Genomic DNA, 14,992 nt, shown 5'->3' on the forward strand with positions numbered 1-14,992 from the left:
TGTTGCTTATATACCCAGGATCCATTGCTAGTGTAAAGAAGGGTCTGTTAAGGATTCTCGTGCAGGCCGTCAGGCAAATTATGGAAATCCAGTTTATCCCCATCTAGAATTCATTGGGTAGAAGTGGTCTATACTCTTGTGCAGTATGAAGAGATGAGAGTAGAAGAAATTATGGATATTGAGGGGTTCTACACATTCTGGCAGCCTTGGTTAGACTTCAGGTCATCCCCTAAACTTGGAGAGTGGCTGTCTTCGGAGACGGTCTCGACATAGGGCCCACACCCTACCCCTCCCACTCCGTTGGTCTGGTGGCTACTCTCCCCTCTGGTCTATCTTCAGACTATCAACATTTCTTCTAAAGTCGGCCCCTGCAAGGACAAATTTAGAAGAGGAATAACAGCCATTCCCACGGCAAACCCCCCTCCCACTTACCTTATCCTCCCTTCCTTCCCCTTTCCCGAGTTATACAGTTTCCTTTTTTTAGGATTAGATGTACACCAGTTTAATTGAAAAGAACTGATAAGGGGAATCTCCCTCGAATGCGCATAAAGATGTTCAGATGTCGCTCTTTACTGTTACTACAATTTTTATGTATTAATGCCACTACTGTCTTGATTCCTCTGTCTCAATAAAAACTTTTTGAACTAAAAGAAGAAGCTAAGTGGATTTATTTACCACTGACCTTCAACAACGGAAAATCGGCAGCGAATACGCAGCAAACCGGCAGGGACCAAATCTGCACCTAAGGCTTTATTCACACAAGTGTATATTGGCCACATTTTCATGCCCAACCAATATACGTGACAATCTGAGGCATTGCTTTCCAAAGCATTCGTTCACACGAGTAAATTTATGGTGCGTAAAAACATTGCAACATAAAAATCGAACATACGTGCCGACACTTATACGGTAGCTTAAAAGATAGTTCTGGTTCTATCTTTTGACCGATATACGATGGCGGCTCCCACAGACTCCTATGAGAGCTGGAGAAAAAAAGGGAGGCGGAGGCATTTAAGCAGCGTCCAATGCTGTGAAAAGCTTACAGGTGCCTTTATGTAGGCGCTTGAAGGTACCCCGAGGATTTATGCTGAGCGAGGGTTTTCTGGGGTGCGATGTATTTTTTAGCTAAAAATATTGCTCCCATTTGTGTGAACGCTAATGATCTCTGGCTATAATCACAGAAAATTGTCCATTCATGCAAATTTACATGGCAGATCAGAGAACGTAAAAATGCATACGCTCGTGTGAAAGAGCCCTAAACTTTGTGTATTTGCCATGAGTTTTGACCTTTGTAACTCAAAGGTTGAAAGCCATGTAAAAAAAATCTGCAGCAGAAATTGCGGATTTAGAATTAGCGGAATATGTCAAATATGTTGCGGATTCCGCACGTATGGAACGTTTCCGCTTTATGTAAATGAGATTTGCTTAAACCTTGTCCACATGACTTGTACTGTAAATGCTGAGGACTTTCAGCAGCAAATTCCACAGCCTTTATGTCCCGTCGGAGGCAACCTTATGAAATGAGCCTGACATTTGTACCCATGGTGTGGAAATTCACTTTCATGCGCGCAGAGTGCAGTTGTTTTCAGTTTTGCATATTTTTGGTTCCTGCCAAGGGTTTACAGTTTGGGTACAGTTTTCTCATAGATGTTCTTCATGCAGATAGGGAGACCTATAATATAGTTTAACTCATTATACATCTCCTCATTTTGTTTCCAATGCCAATTTCAGCTTTTAAAAAAACCCTATGTCATGACTACATGGTGTGAATGCAGCCTAACTGCATAAATAGTTGTCCTGACATTGTATAGATACATACAGATTAGTGATGGCCTCACTTCCCGAGCTTCACAATATGAGGAGAGTCAAGTGAAGCGCACACTATAAATAGATATGGAATATTGTGTGGAGGAGTCAGAATAGCAGCCACATCCAATGAAGCCTGACGATAAGAGAGAAATGCTTGAGGAGGTAATAATCAGCAGTAGTAATTCTCTAATTAAATAGAGGACATGAGGGTGGAAATAGAACAAAAGAGGGTTGTGACTTCATCAGGCTTGTCTGTCTTGTTTAGAATTAGTGACAATCTGCATTGTTCTTCCTCTTATTATACTGCATAGAGTTTCTCTTGTTTGCTCTTGCAAAAGAAACTCTTGTCAGTGATCACATGACATCCTAATTGTCGGGCGCCATCATGAAAACTGTGTTTTTTTTAGTCACTTATAATAAGATGTAGGTGAATGCTATTAGCATCTGTCCAACACCCAGTCAGCGGAGGCTGGCGAAAGCGCTTATTTCCAGATATACCTTACAGTAGTTGTTTATCACTGGTAGAATTGTTCCTATAGGGGTGATTTATCATGCCGAAAGAAGAAAAAAAGTCACAATTTTTCGTGCAAGCCTCATGCCAAAAATTGTGATTTTTTTTTTTACTTGATGCCATATTACGCCATGATATAATGATGCTATATTACACCATAATTGCCCCGGCCAGACAGAATTGAGTATAATTTATGCCAGAGCTCATGGTTGGTATTAATTTCTGTATAAGCCCACAAGCTGCCCGAGACGCACTAGCAAGGACTATATTAAGACTGGCATTTGAAAGGCTGCTCTTAATAAATTCCACCCATAGTTTATAATATGGTTACGCAAATGCAATGAGGCATATTTAGTGGTACTTCCTACACCAATCTAAGAAAAAAGGTGCTTGCCTAGGTACAAGCGACAAATGTGTAAAGAGGAACCAGCTTCTTGATAATTACTGCAGTAGGTTATTGCTATTATCCATGCCAGTTTCTGGCATAGATTATTGTAAATGTGATGGGCTGTAAATGGCCATACCCTTAAAGTCAGGCCACACCCACTTTTGAGAGCCGATGCATGGCATAAATGCCCGAAACGCGGCAGCTTTGGAGCATGAACCAAAATTGGGACTTTTGGGACACCAGAACTCTGGTGTCCAGGGATACATGAGAAGGTCCCAATGTTTGTAAAGCATTTCATAACTCCCCATTGTCCTACAGCATTAGGCCTGTTTCACACAGGCTACAAAATCGCATGATTTTGTAGCGATGCAACATCGCTACAAAACGCATGTATATGAAGCCCATCGTTTCCAATGGGTTCTTTCACATGAGGTGTGTTGTATAGCCTGAAAGAACCCATTGCAAACCAGGAGCTTCACATTCATGCGTTTTGTAACAATGTTGCATCGTTATAGAATCGTGCGATTTTGTAGCCCGTGTGAAACAGACCAATATTTACATGCATTATTTTTTGTCAGGCAGAAATGAACTCCAGCATGAACACATAGAAGAACATGGCAGTTGTAAATGTAAAGCCAAGCAACCATACTTGTGCAAAATGTATGACTTTCTGCAATCCTCACCACTTAAAAAAGGGTGTGGGGCTTGGTGGGAGGAGTGGGGCACCCACAGTCCTAAAACTTTTATTAGAATTATTACAAGACGATGACGTAAATCATAGGTGTAAGCTGAAGCTCCCGGGCCCCCATGCAAAACCTGTAACAGGGCCCCCAGCTTTATTCATAGTACTGGGCTCCCTATATGGAGAAGAGAGGTCTTATGGGCCCGGGTGTAACCGCATCCTCAGCATCCCCTATAGTTACGCCCCTGCCCATAAATTATAACACAAGTCTACGCCAGCTCATGGATTTCTGGTACACGGGCGGCCAGAGATGTACCACATTTAATTTGAAGCATGTGCGTCTTGATAAATTTGTCACATATATCTCCAATGGGCACTGCAGTAAGACCGATGTAACAAAATACCAGTCATAGTAAATGTACCCCTTAGCGCTCCAGTCTCTGGTATCCAGTGATTTAGAGTTCATGTCCCTGGCATCCAGTAATTTAGCGGTACAGTCCTTGAGAGTTTGAGAGCACTTATCTGCAGGACTTAGCGGTTTGCCTTGTAGTGGCTGCTATGGGTAACTCCCCCTTTTCCTTTACATCAGTTGAGATAACTCTTCCCCTTTTGATTATGAATGACTTACCCTCACAACAATCACCGCCCAAAGTTAATTTTCATATAGAGAAGACCGGGTTGAACATCTGTATCTTGGTTGATGCATACATGTTTCCTTTCTTCAGATGAGTGTATTCTGCGTCGAAAAATCCCGCTTGCAAAACGTGGAAAATAAAACCCATCTGAATGGGTTCAATCAGGACTGAACGTATTTCCAATACGCACATTGTGTCTCTGCATGAGGATGATCATAAAGTAAGAAAAAAAACTTTTTTTTGCACGTGCAAGCAACCTACAGATGATTTACTCTGCGAGCCATCAGAAGGCCGTATTAATGAAGTTGTGTGTGACCGTGTGCATGACGCTTGTTCTACAGATGTGGAAGTGTTCTGCTTGTACGAGCCTAATGTGATTGCTCTGCTGGAATAACCATTAAAGCGGTTTACCACATTCAGAATACTTCACTTTGATGGTTTAGATGCAGCATCTTGCAACTTTTCTAAAACACATTTCTTAGCTTTGCTGTGAGATTTTAGCCTTGAATTGACATCAGACGGAGTGGTTTATTTTTGTTGCCTGGGGTAACAACACAGCGGTCTCTTTAGATACAATTGAATCCAATACAGAAAGCAAAAGTGACCTATGTCATATGCCAGGAAAATAAACAACTCCGTCTACACTGTTAATCCGTGGCTAAACATCACAGAGAGAAGCCAGAAATGAAAATGTACTTTAAAAAGCTGCAGAACAGTATGTGCAAGTCAATAAGCAAAAGTCATCGGAGTTCTGAAAATGCCCTTCTGCTAAAACCATTCCTTCAGCTCTCTGCTGGTAATTATGTATTCAGCGCGCCAGCGGTGGGGTAGTAGAATGGCTGGCCGAGATTGTGTAGGAGTCCCAGGATCTATGACTTGGCATTTCAGCACATCAGGCAGTGGGAGCAGCCAGCTTCATCACAGACTATAATGAATGAGCAGAATTAAGAATGTTTTAATATGCATTATCTTGTAAGGGGATGCGAAAAGTTAACCCCAAGTAGATAGTGAAATGTTATTCTAGATAGTGTGTAGAGGCGACATAACATAGCAGTGTTTGCTAGAGACGTAATGTAAATGCTAATGTTTAGCAAGCAGTAAAGCGTGATGCATGTGTACGGAAATAATACTATGCTATGTGTAGTGAGGGAAATGCTATAGAGATAGGCCGGTCTCATATGTAGGAATTTGAATTGCAGATTCCACGATTGCCGTACCATACGCGGGCATTCAAATGCATTACGTTCACCGTTTCGCTCAAACTAGCGGTAAGGAATCGCGGATTCCACGAGTGGAAGAATAATCACTGTATGTTCTATTTTACCACAGTTTCCGCATGTATGAGCTGCATTGATCTCTATGGATGCATTCGATCCACAGTGCATACACAATTAACATTAGATATGGATGTGGATTTGTGCGCAAGTTGCTAGGAGACCAGATACAAATGGAATAAAGAAAAGGGGAATTTGTGGGCAGACAATGCAGGAGGGAGTCTGGGGAGCAACACATCATCCAGACTGTCTGCAACCCCCGCTTATTCTTCTGGGCTCTTTCTCCAGAAGACAGTGTTTGGGTTTTTTTTAAGTGGTTTATATTACTTTCAAAAAAAGTAGTATAAACCAGCCGAGCCTAGAGAGCAGTATCCCTCCCGTTCTGAAAGTACGACTCTAAGAACAACTCTTACTATGACAGTACAAGAGAATGGCGCTTGGGCGGTCAGCTAAGCAATGCAAGGGTATTTCCAGGGGTTTTGCAACTTTCTGATGTCATTCCCTGCTTGCGTTCATGCGATATGCTGTCATACGCTGTACATCCGCGATGAAAACCGCATGTATAAGGGACCATAAGCAATTTGCTTCTGCAATGATACGCAGGTCTGCACGCAGAATTCGACCCATCCGTGTGAGCCCGGTCCATACTGGGAGTATTTATCATCAGGAGAATTTTTGACTCCAGTTTTCTGGCAACTTATTCTTTCTTGCTCCAGTTTAAAGATGCAACAAATGTATCAAATGTCTCACGATGTTGATAAATATGTCACAGATTTGTCTTCAGATATGTCTAGGGATATGGAGTTACATTGTGCGACACCCATCTAATGGAGCGAGACTGTGACAAACTTTTTAAAAAGTCACACGTCATAAATGTCTCTACAAACCGCACTCCACTCCATCCCCTTTTCTAGATACAGTTGAAAAGTGGACTGACATGTCCGAATTTTTGATTGGTGGCAGCCTGGGTGCTGAGACCCTTACTGATTGCTAAAAAGAATGGGCAGCAGCACTCATTTCTGCACTATATCCATTCGGCTGTCATCATCAGGGGTGTATGGACGCCATATATCCTGCAGGCTCCAAGCAGTAAAGAACAGTTTGGTAGCACTACCCCAGTAGTTATCCATGCGATGCAGAATCCTTAGGTTGCACTGTCATAACTTCCAGTATCAACCAAAACTCAAAAAATAGAATTAAACTCACTTCTTGAATTTGCAAAAATTGTTGAAAGCTTTTATCACAGATGTTTACGGTTTATCCAAGCAGCGTTTTTGGCGATCCAGACCTTTATTAAGCCATGAGTGAACACATCAGGATGGTGCCTGAGTCTACCAGATGATGCTGGAGGATTGTGGAGGAGGATGTCAGGACTTAGGTCTTTTTCACACAAACAAAATTGCACAGCATATTACACGTGCAAAATTTGTGCGCACAGTACGCAGGGAATAAAACCCATTGATTTCAATTGGCTTTGTTTACATGAGCATATATTTCTCACATTTCGTATGGACAAAAAAATATGCAGCATGCTATGTTTTTGTTCATGTTGCACGCGAACATAGCACATATTAAACTAAGTAAACTTAATTGCCCAATGGAAGCATGCTTGCGTGTTTTTTTGCATGTGCATGGTTTCTGTATTTGTTTCATTACTTTGTTTAATTATTAAGTTTAATATGTGCTATTTTTGTGCTCAATACACACACATGTGCACAAAAATGCAACGCCCATTGTGCACATACTCAGCACAAATGTGCGTAAATATGCTTCAAGCCATGTAAAGCCGGCCTCTACGCTGGATCCTGATGTTTTCACACCTGGATTGATAAAGGCCTATGCTGCCTGAAACATTGCTTGGATATACCATAACCAACTGTAATAAAGGCATTCACAAAGTTTTGCTAATTCAAGAAGTGTGTGCAATGCTATTTTCTGAGAGTTTTGGTTGACCGCTCCAATCAGTGTTGGAAACAGTCAATCAGATAAGCACTTCTGCCCATTTGTTATTCAGTACCCAGACTCCACTGGTATTAGTGTATCTTGATGCCACCAGGGACTCCTGGTGGAGTCAAGATTGACAGGGGGGTGACGCCCACTGATGCTGATTGGCTGCACAGCAGGCTTGAAAAGTAAGTCCTGGAAGGGCACTAAAAGCAGCTGCAAAAACAATGTAGCTGGCCATGGTGCAAGGCGAACGCCTTGCACAGCAACGCACAGCGCGGCTGATGGTGAAAGCATTGAGGGCAAAATATCCAGTAGCGGAGTTTACTGCACCGCTGTCTGCGCTGAACAATAGCCACCCCCACCCGCACAGCTGTTCGGCGCTCCACTATACCCACCCCGACCCCCCGCTAAATAAGGTGTACATAGCGTTGCAATCCAGGGAGCCGTCAGGGAGGCGGTAAGGATAGTCGTATGTTTCCCCTTACCCCACCCAATGCGGATTTCAGTACGGCCACGCAGAAGCGTACAGGCCGTGAACTGTCAGCGGGGGAACGGGAGCCACACATGTCCCAGTCCCTGTGGTGGTGAGGGTGGTAAATATGAGTGTTCGAGCGCTGGGTACAGAGCTGACAGTCCCGGCGGCCACCGCGCTGAGCACTGAGCAGACACTGCCGTGAGGAAGGTACCTGGAAATTACTTTCTTACTTTGCACCACGGGCACCTGCATTTCTTTTCCCACTGCTTTTAGTGCCCTTCCAGGACCTAGCTTTCCACCATGTTGTGCAGCCAATCAGCATCAGGGGGCGTCACCCGCCCTGTCAATCTTGACTCCACTAGGAGTTCCTGGTGGCGTCAAGATACACTAATACTGACTCCACCCATCAAAACCTTCGATATGTCACCGGAACACGTCAGAAGTTTTCAAAAAGTTTAGTTACACTTTAATATGTGATTCGTAGACCTCTTTGGTCCTCATTTAAAATGGTTTCTGTCAGTAATTCAGCCGGATAAAAAAACACTTTTCTATCCAGCTAAAAACATTGCGCGAAACGAAACCACGTGCAAGTAGCCTACCTGGTAAAAACTGTGTGCATACAATTATTACATACGTTTGGTGTGTTTGTACCCCAGTATAAATATGTAGTCCATTTACTGCACCCTATGTACATAAAATCCAAACATATAATATATACATTTGTATGCATATATTTATATATTTTATATTGCTATATACTGACGTGCCACAAGTCATGGGATAGCAGTATGTAAATTGATTATGAAGGGGTGTTACCTGAGGGGACGTCTTCGGAACACCTACACCTGTAAAACTTGTGAGCTGTTATCTACTGAGTGAGGTTGCACTGGCCAGTGTGCTATTGGCAAGGCGATGTGAATTTTCTGAGTTTGGATGAGGCATGACATTCCATTTCGAAGGTTGTGCCAGCATTTAACATTCCCTAATCCACAGTATGATGTGCGCACCGACAATACATCATAGAACGCATTACCACCCGCAGTAGACCCACCTGGCCATTCACGGGTGCTTAATGGTTGCTACCAATGATGCCTGGCTAGAATTGTCCGTGTGAACAGACAAGCGACTCACAGAAATTGCATCTATATTCAAAGCAGCTTAATTTCGATACTGTAGTGACAGAATCATTTTAACGTGAATCTGTGCAGAAATTCAGCACACAGATTTCGCCCATTGACAAGGCTAAATCTATGTGTGAATCTGCAGAAATTTTCAACTTGGCCGCTGATTTTGCTGCAGTTTTTCGAGGTGGAATCTACAAAAGAAAATCTGCGTCAGCTTCTGCCACATCAACATATTCGTATGGTATGTTCGCACCTTGTGGGTTTGCTGCAATAGAAAATAAGCTGAAAATTCACATCAGGGCCGCATCACACAAATGTATTGCAGAGACTTTCCGTGTGATTTTTTGGGATCTTTTCATTTCCACTTTTCAAAAGCTGTAACTTCTTCCATCGACTTGTCATATGAAGGGCTTGTTCATTGATGGATGAGTTGTAGTTTTTATTGGAACCATTTTGGGGTCTTCTATTCTATGTATTCTATAAATGGAAGGGCCCCTTCACACGGGCGATTTTGCACACATATTCGATTTCAATGGGTTCCTTCTAGAGATGAGCGAGCACCCAAATGCTCGGGTCCGCGTTATTCGAGTCAAGCTTTTTGTAAAATTCGAGCGCTCTACTCGAGTAACGAACCCCACTGACTACAATGGGAGACTCAAGCATTTTTGTATGTGAAACACCGGGTCCTGAGCTTTTTTTTTTTTTCCCTACGTTCGTTCTCTCTCTCTCTCTCTCTCTCTCTCTCTCTCTCTCTCTCCCACCAGACAAAAAATTTGCCAATGACGCGCACTGCGTTGTGGCGGGGAGGAGCCAAAACAGGCACGTCACAGTGGGGAAAGGCCAAAAACTGGGGCGGGGTCGAACACGGCTTGATGCTCGTTCAAGTAACGAGCACCATCAAGTACGCTAATACTCGAATGAGCATCAAACTCTAGTTCCTTCACATTCGGGTTTTTTTGCACTACATTTCTGTCAGGCGAAAAAATACACCATAAGCTTTTACATGCATATTCAATGCGGCTTTTATGCATGTTGCCAGGACAATGGCATTTTTTTTGCGTGCACGAAAAAAAACAATAAATACAGATGCAACACGGATGTAAAAACACATATATGCACAAAAAAACGCAGATATACACAGTGAAAATGGTGTCTTTTCCCAAACCATAATTGCATATGCCTGTATGACTGCGCCTTAAAATCCGATATCTGTTTTCCAAAATGAAATCTTGTCCTGATAATAATATTGCAATGTTCAACCAGATCTTAGAAAGCATGGAAGGGGTTACACTTAACTGACGTGTATATGTCTGTAGAGATTCCTGTGGATTACATTATGCAGTCAATGAATTTCTGCTTTTGAGTGAGCTCACTTATCATGGAAAGGTTTGCAGGATGCAAAAGGCTGAATGTCTTGAGATGACTTCAAGACATCAGTTACTAAAAACCCTTTGGGTGTGAATCCCATAAGCCCTGCCTGGCCTCTTTGTATTCTTTTATTGCAGTTGTATTATTTATTTAGCACCTATCTTCCTTGTATAGGTAAAATCCACTTTAATGAAATTTCAGGAAAATCAATCTTCTGCCTTAAGAAAATATTCTTGAAAATAAAAACTTCCTCCTCCAAAAGAAAGCGAAAAGTTTCTAACAGTTTGGACTTATTAGCAGATACATGAGTTTTGCTGATAAATTACTAGAAATATATGTTTGGTAACCATTTTTACACAGAAAATTTGTGAACCCGACCTAGGTGAAAACAGATTGTAACACATATGTGTTGGTTTGGTAAATTTACTTAGCATTTTTCTTTTTCTACAAATGTTCAAATATTGTAGTGTGGACAAACAAAGGAGAAAATGCTTGATGCTAAAAGAGGGGCAGAGTATCGAATATCCTCCTTTCAAATCGTTGTGCCTCAACCTATAAACTATTAACATGTTTTCCCAAAAATAAGCCATACCCTGTTTTTTGGCTATTTTCAGGGAGGCTTGAAATATAAGCCCTACCCCAAAAATAAGCCATAGCTAGACTACATTAAAAATTTGAATACATTACCTAGCCGGCGCTGTCAGGGTCCATCCCGCTGGTCTCTGAAGTTCTGCACTCCTTGACCACCAACAGATTATCACTTCCTGGTTGAGGGGGTTCATAAATTCTGCCTCCAGATTGGCTGAAAGCAGCGCTCGCTGAACCAATGCGATGGCTGTGATTGGCTGAGAGCTACAGAACTTCAGAGACCAGAGGGAGGGACCTGGACAGCACCAGCTAGGTAAGTTAAATAAGACTTAGTGCCTTTTTTGGGGCAAAAAGTTATATGACAGGCAAACAATATACCTTTTTAATATGCACATCTATGAGTGTGTTGGCATGGACGCTATATGCATGTAGCTGGTCTGGTCTTGGTGACTGTAGAAACAGGTGGTGACTTCGCTGTTGCACACATGCCTGGAGGCACCTTGGCATCAACATACAAAAGGCAATGCATAGACAACGCCTAAGGAGGGCATGCAGGAGTGAAAGCTGTCAGCCATCTTCTTGACATAAGGGCCTTTAAGTGCTCAGCATCTGTTCTGCTGTTCTACTGTTCAAGAAACTGTGCTCACCAATCGTAGGAGTATCCATTAGTCTTTGTACTTCATCCACTAACCATTACACTTGCGTACCATGTAAAGTAATAGTAACCATCAGGAATATTGTGCCTCTAAGTGAAACAAATAAATTTTTCCTGTTTGCACTAAAAAGTGTCTGCCATAATCCGGGAGGGCAGAGTAGACCTATTTGAAGTAGCTCCTGGGTATTAATTTAATCCTACATTTTCTTCAGAAGGTATAACATAGGAACAGCACAATTTATAGTTTTAAGAAAGCTGCTCCAAAATTGTTATTTCATGGGGAATACAATTATTTACTAAAACAGTCATGTCAAGAGAGCTGTCAAATAGACCAGTGGATTGTATATAAAAACGTGTGTATGCTGCTTTTAAGACCTTGTGACAGATTTATTGCTTAAAGGCACACTTCGGTTATTTTTTGTATTCATCCTCAATGCAGCTATCCCTCCAGTATATACAAGTGAGCTGATGTTACTTTGGTTAGTTATTCCTTTCTGTCTGAAGACTATTTCTCCTCTGATGGTCGTGTGATCTCAGTGCTGACCAGATCAGATCTACTTGGGGTTATGTGTTCATTTTCTAGTCTATTTCATAGCCTGCATGATGCCATTAAATGAATCTTCTAGAGCAATTGTGTTGAGGCAGAGGCATGCACTCCTATCACAGTTAGGGATGAGGATCACACAGCTCCTGTCACACAGTCATAATAAAGGAGATGACAGCTCATCCTCCATACTGTATGCTGATGGGTTGTAGTTCTTTAGGTGAATATATAACATGTGTACAGTCCTATTGTTCTCTATGGGTGCATTCGGAACACAGTACATATGGAATTACATTGCGTATGTACGGCCTTTTTTTACGCATGTTGCTAGTACACATGAGAGGAAAGTTAGAAATAAAGTAGAAACCAGGAAGCCAGTGCACGACAGCTTGCGTAAAATATGCTGTTTATACGCAGGCATACGCAAGCAAAACTACATGTGGCTGATCTTGTGCCAGTTACCATGTTGATTTATGCTTTACCTTTGAATATTATGGTTAATAAAAGTTGAATTATATGGAACTTGATGTTATTAGGACCAAACAATAAAACATATTCTCAGTGTATGAGAAAAATATGGACTTTATACTGGCAACTCTGGACGTTGTTGGTTGCCAAAGCTTGGTGTCCAACTAGATGACCAAAACGTTTTAAATATTAAAACTGTATCTGTATATTAAGTTGAAGACTGAGGTGTCTATTAGAATTTATAATAGATGGTTTCACACCTGCACCCCAGGTTCCCCTTTCCTGCTCCGCTCAGAAGAAAGGGAAATCTCCATGGCTGATTCATTGCATCTTAGGACGAAACTGAACAGCACACAAAGTACAGTATTCCAATGGCACTCAACAAATCCCCTAGAAGGGGAGGTGGAAAAAAAGCCACAACAGGAGTCTGAACCTCAAGCCTCCAACAGCACATTAGAATACGGTAAATGTAGTGGCAGCATATGCAGAAAGAGTTCTTTAAAAAGTGAAGGAACTGAACAGAGCTGGACAGTCCCCATTGACTATAATGGGGTCCATTCTGTTTTCCTATCAGCTGCCAGGCCTTTGAACAGAAGGAAGAGCGCTGCATGCAGCGCCTTTTCTTCCAGTATTTTGAACCGGAACTGCGGCAGAATCTCCGACTGGAGGCTCCAACGCAGATGTGAAACCAGCCTAATACAACCTGCCATTTGGCCACATCATGACTTCCTTTCCATTACTTCATTGTCTACTGTAGTTAGGTGCTTCGTTAAGGCCCCCTGCACACTGCAGCGGAATCCGGCTCTGCCAGCGGTGGCATCTGCACGTACCTGTCACTTTGCTTCTGTACTGCAGATGGTCCACACAACAAGTGGTTGGACATGCGCGGTACAGAAAAAATTTTTCTTGAACTACTGCTTTTCCCGTGTCATCACCTAGCGATGAAGCAGAATCCGCAACCTTTCCGCAATGGGATTGCGGAAGGGCCACGGATCGAACCGCTTCCATTGACTTCAATGGAAGCCCTCCACACGGAATCCACAAAAAAATGGAGCATGCTGCAATTTTCCCCCCACTTGCGGAAACCGCAATTGGTTTCCACAAATGTGCAGGAAGAATCAATTTCCCATAGCATGCTATGGGCACTTTTTGCTGAGGATCTGTGGTGTGGACGCCCGCCGTGGATTCCGCAGCAAATATCCATCCTTGGGCAGGGACCCTGAAGACTAAATAAGCTAAAGAATGGTGTCTTGCATACTCTCACATGTACTTATGCATTATATACTGTAGCCTCACATGCCAGTACTGTGCCTGCGTCTCTAAGACCACATTTGGTACTAAGGACCAAAGAGGAAGAAACTTTTCAACAACCAATTGACAATTACGCAGTGATGTATTAGAATACAGTTGACACCATATTATGACGGACAGCAGAATATCTCTTTGTACATGTAAAGTGTTTGGGAAAACTTTTGTAATATGACAATTATTATACATAATTACACCCTACGTATCGGTAATGTACAGCAATAGCTGTTCAGCCAGTGACACGGACAAGCAATATTATCTGTATTATAATTAAAATTAGAAATTGCCTAATCTTCAAAACAAATGACAAGTAACAGGCTAAATTAAATTAAAAGCAGCATCTATTCATTTATTTAGCATAATGCTAAATTAACAAAAAAGGAAATCTTGATTCCGGCAGTCACCTTGATATCATCAAAATAATGCAGTTTTGCAAATTATGGCAATTAAGTCAAAAAGCCGTTTAAGCTGAAGTGTCCTTCCGGTCATGATGCGAAAAGCTCTAATTAGATGGCAAAAGAAAAGGAAGAAATCTCTGTCTTTTATTTCTTATTCACTAGAACTGTAATGAGATCATTTTTGGTGCCAGGAAAAAGCAGCAAAAATAATACATGAAGCTTAGCATTAGAAGCTATGGAGAAATGGCAAGGATGACCGTTGGCAATGAGATCCATCACGCCTTCGTGCTGATGGGCATTGGGTGAGTTGTTGAACTTCAGACTAACAGAGTTGCTGTACAGCCTCAAAAACCACTGCAGGCAAGACTGTAGAAAATAGATCTGTCTAGCAGAGCAACATCAAATCATTGAATACTTACCATAATCTGCCTCTAAAAATACTCACAACTAGAATAGAAATAATATCAAGGGAGAAGCCTGGCAAATACTATCATGTAGACCTCCTTATTCATGACTGCTCTCGGTAATCATTCCCCAGCACTCCTACACCTAGTATGAAATTATCTGTAGCCTGAGCGAAATAAACCATTGTAATTACCCACTGACTGCTGCACATAAATTAAAACCATTGTAATCGGTATTACTACTTCCCATGGGGAGTTCAAATCACTCCAAGAGTAATCAGTTGATTTGCGTTCTCATCATTAACCCATTTTTTACCACAGGTGCCGGCAATTATTTGGCTATCTAAAAGAACATGTGCAATCCAGCACCTAATTGTGGAGAATTGTGATGTGTAATTATGTCTCCGGAGTGTG

General features: G+C 42.0%; 1 long non-coding RNA gene across 1 annotated transcript in view; it reads left to right on the forward strand.

Annotated features, from left to right (window-relative positions):
• Positions 1–1,925: 1,925 nt before the first annotated feature.
• The window catches only part of LOC136610507 (uncharacterized), a 43,789-nt gene continuing 30,722 nt past the window's right edge, over positions 1,926–14,992 (forward strand). The window contains exons 1-2 of the long non-coding RNA XR_010790088.1: positions 1,926–1,971; positions 4,116–4,245. This is a non-coding gene — a long non-coding RNA (uncharacterized lncRNA). The remainder of the gene's footprint in view (positions 1,972–4,115; positions 4,246–14,992) is intronic.

The sequence above is a fragment of the Eleutherodactylus coqui genome, chromosome 2, assembly GCF_035609145.1.
Source record: "Eleutherodactylus coqui strain aEleCoq1 chromosome 2, aEleCoq1.hap1, whole genome shotgun sequence".
NCBI classification, from domain to species: domain Eukaryota; kingdom Metazoa; phylum Chordata; class Amphibia; order Anura; family Eleutherodactylidae; genus Eleutherodactylus; species Eleutherodactylus coqui.